Source organism: Papaver somniferum, chromosome 8 (genome assembly GCF_003573695.1).
Source record: "Papaver somniferum cultivar HN1 chromosome 8, ASM357369v1, whole genome shotgun sequence".
NCBI lineage: Eukaryota > Viridiplantae > Streptophyta > Magnoliopsida > Ranunculales > Papaveraceae > Papaver > Papaver somniferum.
In genome coordinates this window covers 167,897,849-167,913,367 of record NC_039365.1, presented here as the reverse complement: position 1 = coordinate 167,913,367, position 15,519 = coordinate 167,897,849, and the positions used below count along the sequence as shown (strand labels likewise).

The 15,519-nt window shown below is 39.1% G+C and overlaps 1 pseudogene; it reads left to right on the top strand.

The window, feature by feature from the left end:
* The first annotated feature begins 3,610 nt into the window (after positions 1-3,610).
* Positions 3,611-8,284, top strand: LOC113303891 (annotated as a pseudogene).
* The last annotated feature ends 7,235 nt before the right edge of the window (positions 8,285-15,519 follow it).

Genomic DNA, 15,519 nt, shown 5'->3' with positions numbered 1-15,519 from the left:
ATCACCAGTGCCTAAAGAATATGATGAATAAAGAAGTCATTCGTATTCCTGCATCGTTGTCTCTTTATGCACCGATATGTTGAGTGGAATTATTTGAAGCAAGAGAAGCTTCGCGGGAAGAAGCGGACAAAGTTTATTGCATCCCACTCTCCACGTGGGCGTGAATCCAGGAGAAGGACCAACTCGCGTCATTGAGGGCTAAGACCCACGATGCATCTTGGCATACAAGGCGCTCTTCTTCATCCGGAAAAGTCGTGACCCACGTTCACACTAAGAGGGAGCGAACCTTTGTGGAAAGTCGTGATCATAAAGGGAAAATCGTATACCGACGCCGCTGTTAGAAATTATCAAGGGAGACTGTTACCCAGTCTCTCCTCCATAGAATGCTACAACAACGACGAGCCACAGGAAGAGGTGATGGATGCTCCACGACAACTGCAGGACGGCACCAACTCCACTACCGATGAGCTCAAAATCGTTAACATCGGGAATGAAGAATCTCCCATGCCTATCTCCATAAGCTCAACCTTGTCCACGGATGAAAGCACGGAGCTCGTGCAACTTCTCAAAGAACACCAGGACATATTCGCTTGGACGTATGAAGAAATGCCCGGTCTAGATGAAAAATTGGTCGCGCATCATCTAGATGTCATACCTGGATTCAAGCCGATCAAGAAATCTCCGAGGCAATTCAGGCACGAGGTAGAAGAGAAAATCAAGACTAAGATTCAGAAGCTGCTAGATGCTGGCTTCATTAAGCCCATCTATCATCCGACCTGGTTGGCTAATGTAGTTCCAGTGAAAAAGAAAAACGGACAGATCAGGTTCTTCGTAGATTTCAGAGACTTGAAAAGATTCTTCTCAAAAGACGATTTTCCTCTACCCAACATTGACATGTTAGTAAATGCCACCAGCGGACACTGCATGTTCTCCTTCATGGATGGATATAGTGGGTACAATCAGATAAGGATGTACGAGCATGATGCAAGTAAGACAGCTTTTCGAACTCCTCTCGAAAATTTTTATTATACTGTAATGCCATTTGGTTTGAAGAATGCCGGTGCAACGTATCAACGCGCTATGACGGCAATCTTCCACGAAATGATGCATAAGCAAGTTGAAGACTACGTGGATGATATAGTAGTCAAATCAAAAGATCGGGTGGCCCACACAGGAGTCCTACGGAAAGTGTTCGAACGGTGCCAAATTGAAGATGAACCCTTTGAAATGCGCTTTCGGTGTTTCTTCAGGCAAATTTCTGGGATTCCAGGTGACTGCTGAGGGGATCAAGGCGAACCCATCCAAGACCCAATATATCCTCACGATGCTGCCTCCACGAACGGTGAAAGATCTACAAAGCTTCATGGGCAAGGTGAACTACGTTCGACGTTTTATACCTGGTTTAGCCCAGATCGTTGCTTCATTCACCCCCTTGCTGAAGAAGGAGCAAGTTTCGTCTGGACCACACTACAATAGGAAGCGTTTCGGAAGGTTCAAAGAATATTGTCGTCTCCAAATAATCATAAAAGGTTCTCCTATCATGTCATCCCATACGAGAGCGGGTCCGAGACACCTTCAGATCTACTAGAACCGACACCTCAAGGAAGCATCCCCAAGAAGATAGCGATGTCCGCATCATCGTGTCGAGAAAGAATCCGCATCTTGGACGAATCACCCTGTCAGACTTAAGAGGGATGCTTCAGCGAACATCCAAATGATTATGTCAAGAAGTCCCGAATTCAGGCACTAGAGGGTCACGATCCAAATGCGACCGAACAACAAGTGGTGTAATTGTGCATCAATAGGGCGGTACCTGTCAATCGTGCTTTGTTGAAAAACCTGCGCTTTCAGACATCCTCTGAACTCCGTGAAGCTGCTAAACGCTCAGTTGCGACAGTACCTGCCCTTCTAGAAACAGCAATCCTTCCAGTAATGAAGATCTCACGATGTTTGTGGAAGCATACATCTCACCAACAGGCAATACAACCTTCATCCTTCTGTAAGCAGTTTCGCTGAAGCAGTAAGAGGAAAACCACCGAGATACAATATCCTACATTTACAAAATCGTCAACTCCAGTACCATATGCATGACTGCCACAATGATGAAACAATGTCCAAGATATTCCATATATGGATCGACGGTAACTACATCAATGAGAGACGCTTTCAGAATTTCGTCTCCCGTAGAAGAAGTAGTTGTGTTACCAAAGGAGATTGCACCTGGGACTTAAGAGGTACATACAGATCCTCCATGTCAAGAGCTTCATTATATTTGCAGAACCTATTAGTTAATTCATTCGCATGAAGGAACTTCTCTACTCCTTAAAGACACGATCTAATGATGATACTGGCAAAGGAGTATGACTGGGGACTTCTTAGCACTGCCCATCTCAAAGATGGTGAATTTAGATAGATGCAAGCACGCTATCATTATGATTCCAAGATGTCCAAAGACGAGGGTATACTCAAGAGAGCAGACGTAAGTACGTCCTCATGAAGCTAGCGTGACAACATCTATCAAGTCGAAAGCTCAGTGGATACTCGTGGGCAGGGGACTGTTTCCCTCTTCTCTATTCCATGAAGAAACATCAAGAAATCCATCGGTTTCATCTTCTCCCTCTTATAACGAGACGATCTCTACCATTGTATGAAGAGTGCCAAGTTCGTGCAAGTTTCCACCACGCCTCCCCTTGCCAGTCTCTTCTGATCACAGCTGCTGCCAAGAACCGTTGTTGCTCGTTGATCGATACTATCCATAGCTTCACCAATCAACAACCACTACGTACAAAGACCCATCGGGCATACAAGATAGAGCCACGTAGACCACACTTGGGGACTGAGGCTCAGCATGAAATTCCTTCGCCATCAGTCAAGGACATCTTCAACACAAGAGAGATGGTCAATCAAGGAACATGTGATTTGCAAGGGAAAATTAAACTGAAGAAGAAGCTGCTTCAACGCTCTCTCTAGAAGAAGCGCCAGCAGAAGCCGCTTCAACGCTCCCTCCAGCAGAAGCCGCTTCAACGCTCCCTCCAGCAGAAGCCGCTTCAACGCTCTCTCCGGGACCCGATGTTCGATCCAGAAGACGCTTTAATGCTCTCTCCAGAAGCCGCTTCAACACGCCTTCCGGAAGCTACATCAACGTTCTCTTTGGAAGATGCTTCAATATCTTTTCAGAAATGGCATCAACATCCTTTTAAGGATATTCCTCATGATATGGCCCGTCCACATCAGAGTCGGGGATTATGACATAAACCGACATCATGTTAGGGGAACGCTTACCTCACTAGTGGAAAATGGGGTTTTATTGACCCACACCCACGACCCTCATTCATAGTCAATTGACCGTGGACCGGTCAAACTCCATCCTAGGTTTAATAAAAATGCGGAGCACATCTGGGAGTGTTAAAAATGGTCGTTGTATAGGATTCTTTATTATTATTTTATTCCTCGTGTTTTGACCCACACTGTGACCGAGGATCCTAGTTTTTCCTATAGGTAGGATTTCCCTGGGCCCCACCCTTTTGATAGCCACGATTAGCCAAACTGCAGTAAACGACTAGATTAAGCTAACCATATTTCTTCTTTTGACCACCTCGTGCGTATCTCTTCAATTTCTTATATCTTTCCTATCAAAAGAGAAAGAAACTCAGTTCTCTTTCACCCTCTCACAGTCGCACCTCAAATCCTTCTCTAACTCATCTCTCTTAGGGTTTGGTAATCATGTCTACTAGAATACCAGAATTTGATTTTCTATGTTACTAGAAATAGAAGTGAAGGTGGTTAATCAGGAAGTAGAAGAATACATGGGGTTGAATCTGAACAATCTTAGACCAGTGAATCTCACAGTGTTGTTGTTGATTAGAGATTCGCAAGGAATATGATACAGGGTAATTTTTTTATTTGGGTTTTCTCTTGTATTTTAATTTGGGGGTTAGGGTTTTGATTTTACAATTTTTAGGGCTCGATTGTTTGGATGAATTAGAATGTTTTATGTTATTTGTTCTTGATTTGAAACAGTTTTCTCTTGCTAAATCAGATTCGAAAGGGTCTTTGTCGATTTTCAAAAATGGAGATCGAAGACTAGTTCCTGCTGCAGATGATGAGATTATGGAGGTTGATGACTTTGAATCCCCTGATTAAAGATTAAAGCTCTTACTTTTGCTTAGTATTCAGTTTATCTTCAATTTTTTTATTTAATTTTGATTTTTTTTTTAAATTTAGGGTTTATGAGTTTTGGTTCTAATTCATTTTTGTTTGTGTTTTGTGTGGTTGTAGGTGTGGAAGAATTTTTCACGCAGTACAATCCTGGTGAGGATATTTCTTCTCCTTCTATCTATATCTCTCTTACCATTTTTGTTAATTTTGGGTTATTTTGGCTAGTAAACTAGGGTTGATTTGAGGGGTTTTTCTGGTTAGGGTTTTTGTTTTTTCGATTTTTTGATGTACATTTTTGACCGAATTAGAGGATTTGATTTGATTTGATTTGATTTTGATTAAGAATTATTAGTGTTTGAAGAGGATTTTAGTGTGGGGTTTCAAAATGAGTGACTCTATGTTGTGTTAGCCTGAGTGAATGACCCATGCATGTGATTTTTTTGTAACTAAACTTTGGAATTTTTGCTCAAATGGAGTTGTACTAGGTGGTCAATTCTGGGGGTGATGCTCTAATTGATTTTATAATTTATTGTATTAAGCCTTAGTTTGTAATTGTTGGAAATGCATCATTGGTAGAAATGAAAAAATATTCATGTTTGGGATTTGACAGCAAATTCATGCAGTTGTGAGTTGGTATGTACTGGATATTTTATTGCTATGTTGAACATTTTTGGTTTCTAGTAACAGTTTTGTTACCTTATGATCAGAAGTAATTGTAGACATCAGAACCTTTTATCAAGTTTACAGTATAATTCAGGTGCCAGAGGTGGATATGTCCGTACGATCTCTCACAGTAATGTGGGATGGAAGATTAGTTGTTGCTGCAAACAATAATAGAACTTGTTATGTTTGGCGCTTGCAGCGTGGGACTCAGGTTTCGTATCAGTTTTGTAACAATATATGTTCTTAATTTTATTAAAAAAAAGGCATGTAATGTTTTGATAAGAGTCTGAGCCTTTTTTCATTAATCTTAAGCATTTGTATTATGATGCAGACTATGAAAAATTTTGAGCCGCTTCATGAACTACAAGCAGATGATGGTTGCATCCTGAAGTGTTTGCTTTCACCTGGTCAAATAGCTCGTGTAGCTATAATTTTCAGAGTCGATGAGGTTAGTTCTATATTCTAATTAGGTTTTCGTTTTGTTTCTTAATGTTAATTTTTTCTTGTTTTTTTTTTGTAGTTCTTAAATCTCTAAATTTATCAGAAAAAACCAAAGATTATTTAAAGATTGTACCGTATGTGGGTTCGTTTATTGTTACAGTCAGGGATTCGTCTTCAAGGGAAAATGAATATAGTTGATCATAGGGCTTCATTTTTTTGATAAAAAAAATGATTAGTTTGAAGGTTCAAGGAAATAGGAATTGTGGGTTTATTGAGAAACTCAGAGACAGAAGAGTTAAGTGAATTTTTCTTATGAGAGGGATTTTGTTTTATGTAAACAGGTGGTGATATTTGACAATAATAATGGTTCAGATTATGATTTGAGATTAGCAATAAAAGAAGATGTCGATGGTAGTGAGAGCGGTACGCAGTTTCTTATAAGAATACTGAAGTATTTAGAGACACCTCAGTATCTGAGACGTGCGCTTTTGCAGATGCATACAAGCTTTAGGTCTGTGGTATGTTTTCGTCCTTCAAAAAATTGCTATAATGCATGTATTAGACATGTATAAATTTGTGTAATTGCTTATGATGTGAATTTATAAAATCTGCTTGCATTTTTTCGTAGGGTTTGTTACCACCCCTTGATGCTCCTCATCATTTGCGTAAGCATGGATGGGTCCATATCGGGAAAGTTAGTTTTGTATGTTTTTATTTTCATTGTGAAAACTGAAAACATTCTCACGTATGGAATTAATAGTTGACCTTGTAATGCCTCTGCAGGTGTTACACAGAAAGAAAGAGGTCCGAATAACACCGGTACACAAGTCGATGTTGGTTTAATGAAGGTATGGTTCTCAATCGCCTCTTGAAATAGTTTTAGCTAAGAGTTATAGTCATTTTTATTTAATATGATATGCCAATGTTGCCATCTGATGCATCTTTTTTTCCCTGAGGATGACATTTTCTCTTTTATCATGAAAGCCAAAAGAAAGAATTGCAGAATGTGGACAATAAAATCTCCCTGTTATTGATATTTTCAATCTTTCTTAAATGATATTTCTTCTTAGTGTTCTAAATCAAATGCATCTGTTATGAGCATGAAGCCACATAAGATACTTTTTTACGAAGTATGATTGGTTTCCAGCTGATTGTTGATTTGCCAAATTGTGCAGAATATTGTCGTTGACCAGAATCTTGATCCTGGAATTCGTGTGACTGTAGTAATGGGAACTGATCGCTGCCTGGAAACATGTAAACTCTTGATGTTTCTTTTTGATGGATGGTGCCTAGTTAGAGTTGATTTTCAATTATTTTATGGACGAGTGTGATTAGTCAGCATGGGACAATTCTGATGTGTCCGACAGTACTTAGTTCTTCTTATTCGTTTTTCATATTGCAAATTTAGTCCATACTTGATATGTTTGTTAGCATCACTTGCTTCAGCTTAATATGTTAATTTGAACTTGTGACTCACTAATTATGTATTGTGATTTATCTTTTTGGATCCAAAGTTTCTGTAAGTTGTTTTAGGCCACTCTATATTAAGGAACTTTTGTGTAAAACTTCTTCTTTCTATCTTCCTAGATTATTTTTGCAAGGTTGTGCCATCTTCCACTCCTAGAGAAGAAGGATCATATTGGGGGTATAAAGTACGATACGCTCCAAATATCAATTTTGTTTTTAAAGCTTTCCTTTTTGAGGTACTTGTTCTTCTGTTTGTGTAGTTGTTAAGCCACAGCTGTTAGTATATTAACCCTCAATTACTTCCCTAGTGCGGATATGATCATAAGCTTGGAAATTCTGAGCACGGCGTTGTTCTTAGCTCATCAGAGCTGACCATACCTACATTCAGGTATTGTTTGTGTATCTGTTGTGCTTATTAAAATTTAACTGAGCTCGTGGGTAAACTAAAAATGGTCGTGCTTCTTTTACTGTTTTTGCATATTATGTCACTGAAAAGAGGAAATCTTGATCTAATTATATTTTATGCTGACTGAGTGCAATTTGGTTCCACAGACACTTATTGATTGCTTTTGGTGATCTTGATGGTTTAGAAGATTGCATCGAAGAATACGTAACTTAAAGGTACTTAACCTTGCCATAAGACAATGGTTTTCTTATCCTTGTAACTCTTTCACCATATAAGACCATTTAAGTTTCCCTACCATATGTATGACGATGAAACTGGTTGGTGCATGCTAGAAGTGGGTTTACAGAATCAATTATCTCACGACACTTACCTCTTACTCTGAAGGATGTTAAACCAATTGAAAATCCCAAATGCTCAACATATAGATATGTTAAGAGGCTCGGGTGCCATCAGTTGAATAGATTATCATGTCGTTAATGTACTAAATACTGATAAGTGGTAATTCTTCTATTTTTAAAGGGGAAAGATTCCCGAGCGATTTTCGATAAGTACTTGAATATATGTCCTCATCAAGGTAGCAGAACAATTCGAACAGAGGTACCAGTCTGACTAATTCATACTTCTGTGTAGTTTCTACATCTCTGCTTTCTCAACTGTATCTTATCCTTGCAATCTGCTCTGTTAAACCATATGTCTATCGTGAAACTGATATTCTTATTCAGTTCTCCATTGGGGTTTCCCATTCCCTGATTACTCAAACCATAAGGGACCGTCTAACTCTTTTCTAATAGCAGGTAGTAATTTCCGATGCCCTAAACCACTATACATGTCACGTAAAATGCAGTTTTAGCTTAGGGATGATAGTGAAAGATGATTTATGTCCCTTCTTCTTAAATACTGCTCTATTTAAGTGTTGTACGCATGGTAACAAACTAATCTGCATGTAGATCCAAACCAGTGGCACGCTGCAATATGTACAGATACAATGGAGGTTATGAATCCTAAGGTGTTTTATCTTTATAATACCTATATATAAGTAGATCTTTATGATATTGATACATCGCCTTTATTGTGTTTCTGTTGTTTTTTTTATAAGCATTTTCTTGAGTATTGTGACCTCCCCACGGTAATCAGATGATGGATTTTTCTGTGCAGGTACACCATTATGAAGTAGGAATAAGTTCTTCATCATCATCAGAGTTTATAATTTTGTTTTTTAATCAATAGTTTTTTAGTTCATCGTTTTGTAATAGAATTCTAGAACTACAGATTTTAATTCTTTGTCTAATTTGAAACCAATGAATCAATGAATGTTAAATTGAATGATTATTTGTGTGCAAGTTTAATTTGATTCTCATTTTTATTTGATTTGAATTTGGTTTTCATTTGATTTTCATTTGAATACTAATTTGATTCTCATTTGAATACTAATTTGAGTTTCATTTGATTCTCATTTGAATTTGATTCTCATTTGATTCTCATTTGGGTTTCATTTCTGTTTGATTTCAGATTTAGTCAGATTCAGTCGGGCCAGACAGCGAATCTGAATTTATTTTTTTTTATATTAGGATTTATATCTATGACTCATTGAAGACAATCATAAAGTTTTGACCGTTAAAATTAGTCGTTGATATAAGATTTTCAACGACCCCCAGAGACACGTCATAGTTGAAAAGACGCTCAAACAACGACCCTTTCTTCGACCGAAAAAGCAAGTCATAGATACGAATTAAATGACTTGCCTTGTCAGTCGCGAAACTACTGATTTCCACTAGTGCCTGGACGCCTCTTGAACGTGACATGTTCCAAGGACAGGATGACCCATCTCTCCTGGTAACATCTAACTTTGTCTCATAAGTTTTATCTTTATTTGTCACCATCTCATGCTTACCCCACAATAATGCAACCATTATGTGCTAGGCAGGATACTTAATGTTGATGGTGGATTTTAGTTCAGGGATAGAATTGTAAAACAAATTTTAAATATACTGACATCCTACAAAGGATAAAGTCATTTGATAAGCGATGAGCGCAGAAATCTTCTCGTTTTATTTATTTGAAGCAATTCGATAAATACACAAAATTCACCCAGAATGGTACATGTAGCAACAATCCCAAATATTCTGTGAATTTTTAGTATTATTAATTAATGCATGATTTGCATAGTATTTCCTATGTTGTTCATCGCCGAACTCTCATTATTAGCATGACATGACGACTGAGTGTTCACTCTCAGCAGAGTAGCATGAATTTCCAAGTGCCAATTTCGAGACATGCATGAAATACCCGTACATGCTACATCATTCTTTAACAAAGATAATCTCGCATCGGCGTGCTTATATTAGCCCGATCGAGCATGTTCAATTCCCTAAAAGAAATATGGACTGTCCGTATCAGTATCAGAAACGATCACGGCCACGCAAGATGACCACATGATTTAACCAGCCTAGACGAACCCTAGCAGGAGCAGGAGATCACCGTAATGACCACCAGCGGGCCCGTTTTTTCCCTGGCCGGTCGAACACATGTTTTACTCCCAAACACCCATCGAACGCCAGCCCTGAAGTAGGGCGGTTGAGCTGGTTCGTTTTGCCTTGGAGTGGCTCGCATGAGAAAAGACTTCCAAAGACAGTCTCAAAAAACATTGCGACCGTCCAACTTTGCCAGCCTAGTTGGACGGATTGGATCGTTTCGCAGATTGCATCGGTGAAGTGCTAATATGCAAATTGGCGGGCCCACTGCCGATCGACTCTCTCACAGCCTAGCCATAGAGCAGAAAACGCTTGCTCGAAGTGAGGATGGCGTGATGCTTAAAAGGTCGTGGATCGATAACAACCATCCAACTTCGCTGGCATATTTGGATGGCTTAGATCGCATCTGAGACCATCAGGGAGGTGCACATATGTTCACCGTCAGCCCAACATGGGCCCCACACGATCGACCAATCCAAAGGAGGAGCATAGCCCAAAGTCATGTGTGCGTGACTATTAAAAACCCTAATTAAGGTTTGCGGAAATACATATCTGTCGTAGTTCGATCTCTTTCATCCATCTTCGCCTGCCTAACTGATGAGTGCCAAATATTGTATATATTTATCCCTTTTTGTTGGCATTTTACTCATCTTTTGTGCATTAATTCTACATTTTATCCCATATTCTGTATTTTCATTGTTTTCAAGAATAAATATTTTTATTAATTAATTTTGCATTTTTAGGCAATAAACAAAGTTCGGATGACTTGCGGAGCAAAAGAGCAGAAAAGTAGTGAAAAGCCTGGAGAAATCACGCAAGGAAGCCGCGAAGAATGGTGCGCACAACCTCATTTTCTACACACAAAAGCGCCTCCGTTCTCAGCCATCAGATCAGTTCTCAGAAGCATCCGACGGTCGCTCCTTCATAGAGCATCAAAATCTGAAGTCTCTGCCGAGCACCACAGCGCTGAAATTCCAAGCCTTCAGATTAGATGGTAGCTGAATCCAACGGTTGATCCCTTGCTGTTCATCAAAGTTTGATATCCCCGCATTACACTACAGCACCTAACCTAATCTAGCACCGTTCGTTTCGTTGTATCCCTTCATCCGACGGTCGCTCCTCGCTTGCCTCCGAATCACCGTCCGATCTACCTACCAGCTTCGCATCTCGCGGCCCATCTCACGAAACATCATCTCTTGATGAACCCGCCTCACACCCTAGCGACCGAACCCATCCACCTAACCAAACACGCCCCCTACCCCAAACTCAGTCGAGCCACTCTCCCCCATTCCTCTCTGCAACTTCACCACCGTCTTCAACAGAACCATGTCCACCACCTTCTCCACCTCTGTCACCACCTGCTCCGCCACCCACTCTCTGTCACCACGTCAAACAATGATAACCCATCATTGTTCCCATCTCCCTAGTCCATCTAATTCACTTATTCCACACATTCTCTGCCCGAAACCCTAAAGTGTGAAATAGGTAAATTAGGTTGAGCTAGAGTGAAATTGAAGGCATGGAGAGGTAGAGAAGGACAAATAGAGTAATGGGTCGAGTTCAATTTGATGTTGCTACATCAAATTAGGTGAGTAATTACCAACCCTAGCTCTGTCAGTTTGGGGATTTTTATTGTAGAACCCTAATTGTGTTGTGGGTATAAATATGTAGTGTGGGAGTGTTGTAGAAACTTTATGTTTGGATTAGCCTACATCCATAACTTCCAAGTTCTGTTAATTTTTCAATTTTCAGTTACAGCTCAATTTCAGTTCATGTTGTGTTTAATTCCTGTTATGCTTATGTCCTGTCATGTTAGTATCCTGTTAAATGTATCTTGTTATGTGCTTGTTTAATTTCATGTTTTGATTCCCATTTCATTCCTGTTGATGTTTGTTACATGTTCACTGTTGTGTTTAATGTGCTGTTACATTTGAAGGAATGCTAGGCTAGATACATCTGTGAAGCTTTGAACTAATTGTGCAATGGAAGAAATCAGTGCTTATAGCAAGCTGATTTTCTTGCCATTCCTTGTGTATGCTTGTATGCAATGTGCTGATTGAGCATTGGGAGAAACTAGTGCTCATAGCAAGCTAGTTTTCTTCCCATTCTATTTGTGATTGCCTGTATTCTTGCCTTAGCCTAGCCTTGCTTCATTTCAGTTTCTTTATCACCCCTGCCCTTGGCCTTAGGCCTTGGTTCATCTTGTTTTGTTCTTTGCTTTTACTGTTGCCCTGTTGTATCTTTCATTTTGTTTGCTGTTTTCTTCCTTGCTTGTGCATTCTGTCACTGCTGTTGTGCACTTGCCTTGCTGCATTGCACTGCTGCATTACTATTTGCTTCCCCTGCTGCTACATTACCTTCTCTGTCACTTGTGCTGCTGCTGCTGTTGCTGCTGCCAAGCTGCTGCTGCTGCTGATGCTGATGCCAAGCTGCTGCTGCCTTGTCTGTTGCTGCCAAGCCTGCTGCCAGGCTGCTGCTGCCCTGCCACTTCTTCTGCTGCCAAGCCAAGTCCAGTTCCTGCAGCCAAGCTCAGATCCAATCCAACTGAGCCCAATTCACTTCAGTGAAGCCTAAGGCCCAGTCCTCATTAACCAAGCCCAGTTTCTAAAACCAAAAGCCCAGAGCACAACTTGGGCTCATCAGAAGACCAAAACCAAAGCCCAATTTCATTAAGGCCAAAGCCTAGTGTATTGATAGGTTAGAGCTAAAGCCCAATTCAATTAATTGTGGGCTTAACCCAAAAACCTGAACTCACTGTAAGGCCAAAGCCCAATTTGCATTTCAAAGACCAACTGAGCCCAAGCTCAGTTCCTTTTATTGTGAACAAACCCATTAGTACTTTAAGCCCAAAAGGCTTCAAAACCCAATAGCAATTTAGGAACCCAATTAGCTAAAACACTTCCAAAACACACCCGATCTCTGTGGATCGACCTGTACTTGCACGAGCTACAACCGACGACCGTGCACTTGCGGTATTACTGTAGGCCCCCGTTTTATCACGCTTATTTCTATACCCTTTCAAGGCCCACCAAGTTTTTGGCGCCGTTGCCGGGGATAATTTTTAGGACCTTTTAGAGGCCTACCAAGTTTTTGGCGCCGCTGCCGGGGATTGGTGCTGTGTTTTTCTTGTTGTTTTTTTTTAGCTATTTTTGCATTTCACTGCGTAGCATTTGCATCTGCATCTGCTTCACTTCATTTGCTGTTGGACCTGCTGTTCTGAACCTGTTTTTCCTCTGCTGGGACGCCACCAAGGAAAAGAACCAAAACCCAACTGGGTTTTTGCAACAATATCAGAGCAGCTGGGCTGTGCTTAAAAGGTAACCCATTTAAGAGAACCCGAATTGTGGGCTTCCAATTTTTTTAATTGTGGGCTTGTAATATTAAAGCCAATTTTTGGGCTTCTCTTATTTTCTGTTGGGTTTGTAATAATTTATTTGTGGGCTTGTTTGTTTAATTTGTGGGCTTGTATTTATTTTGTGTGGGCTTGTTTAAATTCTTTCATTGGACTTGTATTTTGGACTCTGGGTTTAAACCCAGCTGAGCTTATAACTGATTGTGGACTTGCTTCCACTCAAGAGTGGACCTCGAAACCAAAGTTTTAAAACAAACGTCGGGCCTTAACCAACTGGGCCAAATTAAACTTTCAAAATTAAAACTTGGATTTTCGTAGGCCGCAGCCTTCATTCCATTCCATTAGAGGCTTGCACAGTGGGCGTGCTCCCAATTCAAAAAAAAACCAAATTCTATTTTCTTCATTTTAATTTCAAAAAAAAAAAAAAAAAAAAAAAAAAAATTCTCTTGCTCCCAAATTTCAAAAAAAAAAAACAAAACAAAAAAAAAACAAAAAAAAAATTATTATTTTCTTTTAAAATAAATATTTTCTCTCCAATTTCAAAAACCAAAAATTTCTCCCATCAAAACCAAAGTTTTCCAAATGTTTCCCTAAAAAAAACCAAAATTTTTCTTTCCCATCAAAGCCAAATGTCTCCCGACAAAACCAAATTTTTCTCAAAAAGTCCAATCCCATTAAAAACCAAATTTTCTTAGTTAGAATTCCTTTTGTATATATTTTGTGCTCATCCATTGTGACTCCGAATATGTTGGAGTTTTGCCTTGGATAACGGAGTTTTAATTCTGCTTTCGCCGAAATCGGGTATTCTCTCTCCTTTTACTCTACTCAGCATGTCCCTTTCCATATGTTGCATCTTAATTTTTTCCATATTTTGAAACATTGAGGACAATGTTTAGTTTAGGTTTGGGGGTATAGAGTAGATACCACGATAATATGCTATAATTGAAAACAAAACTCCATCTTTTTGAAAAAATTGAAAAATTCCAAAAAAAAAATTGAAAAATCAAAAAATTAAAAAATTAAAAAAATTAAAAAAAAAAAACATAAAAATGGAGCTCATTTACCTTGAAATGTTGACTCTTGTGCAAATATGTAATTATTAGGAGTCTTAGTCTAGATATTTAGGCACCCTGATTCTAGCACAATTCACATAGTGATAAGAAATTTGCACGCGCACGATCTACCAATACATGTATGGCCTCGATCTTCAAGGTGTTTGATAGGAAGTTACGATTGCCAATCACTTTAGAATACTGAACGAAACTTGACTAGCTTGTTCTTTGGTTGGTTGGGATAGAAGGTGGAGGTTACATTAAGAAAGACAACCATCGAATTTAACTGGGTGCATCAAAAAGGGCTACCTCTTGCAAAGTGTCATGTAATCTTTTGTTTCTTTTTGTTATGTATCAAAAGTGTTTCCTAGTTAAAAATAAAAAAAAAAAAAAAAACGATGTATATATTCAGAAAAAAAAAAAAAAAAAAAAAAAAGAGAAAAAAAAAATATATCAGAAAAATACAAAAAAATCAAGTATTTATCAATTCCATCCTCTCTTGTTCCAAAAATAAAAAGAGAATAGTCAATGTAAATAAGAGTCATGTAAATAGTCATCTTTTGTTGTTTCATTGTAATAAGCAAGGAGGGTGTATGCCATTGATGTACAACGCGAGAAATTGTGAAATACCTCCAACTCATTCACAATTCTCGTAAAGTCCGGACAGCTAGCTAGATTTCGACCTCAGTTCTTAGCCTGAGAAACTATCTCTTGGTGATTAGTAGTCATAACTTCAGATCTTTCTTTACACATGTGTAGATACACTTTACACTCTTATCACATGTCTTTTTTTGTTATCAGTGCTAGGGTTGTGCCTTCGATAGCTAGATTGACATCTCCATTTTGCTGTGAGCTTAAACTGTTTTGCACATGTCACATTTGATGGAATATGAGCTTATATTTTGACCTAGAACTTTGTAGGTACGTTCTAAGCAAACCTTCACGAGACTTCAACTCGTCCACTAGGGACACTTAGTGGTTTAAAAGGCTTAGTGCATACGCTAAATGCATTCGAGAGACCAGCGACAGTGGTATAGTTAGGATTTCCTTAGTTCTGTTTTACTTGAGGACAAGTAAAATTCAGGTTTGGGGGTATTTGATGAGTGCCAAATATTGTATATATTTATCCCTTTTTGTTGGCATTTTACTCATCTTTTGTGCATTAATTCTACATTTTATCCCATATTCTGTATTTTCATTGTTTTCAAGAATAAATATTTTTATTAATTAATTTTGCATTTTTAGGCAATAAACAAAGTTCGGATGACTTGCGGAGCAAAAGAGCAGAAAAGTAGTGAAAAGCCTGGAGAAATCACGCAAGGAAGCCGCGAAGAATGGTGCGCACAACCTCATTTTCTACACACAAAAGCGCCTCCGTTCTCAGCCATCAGATCAGTTCTCAGAAGCATCCGACGGTCGCTCCTTCATAGAGCATCAAAATCTGAAGTCTCTGCCGAGCACCACAGCGCTGAAATTCCAAGCCTTCAGATTAGATGGTAGCTGAATCCA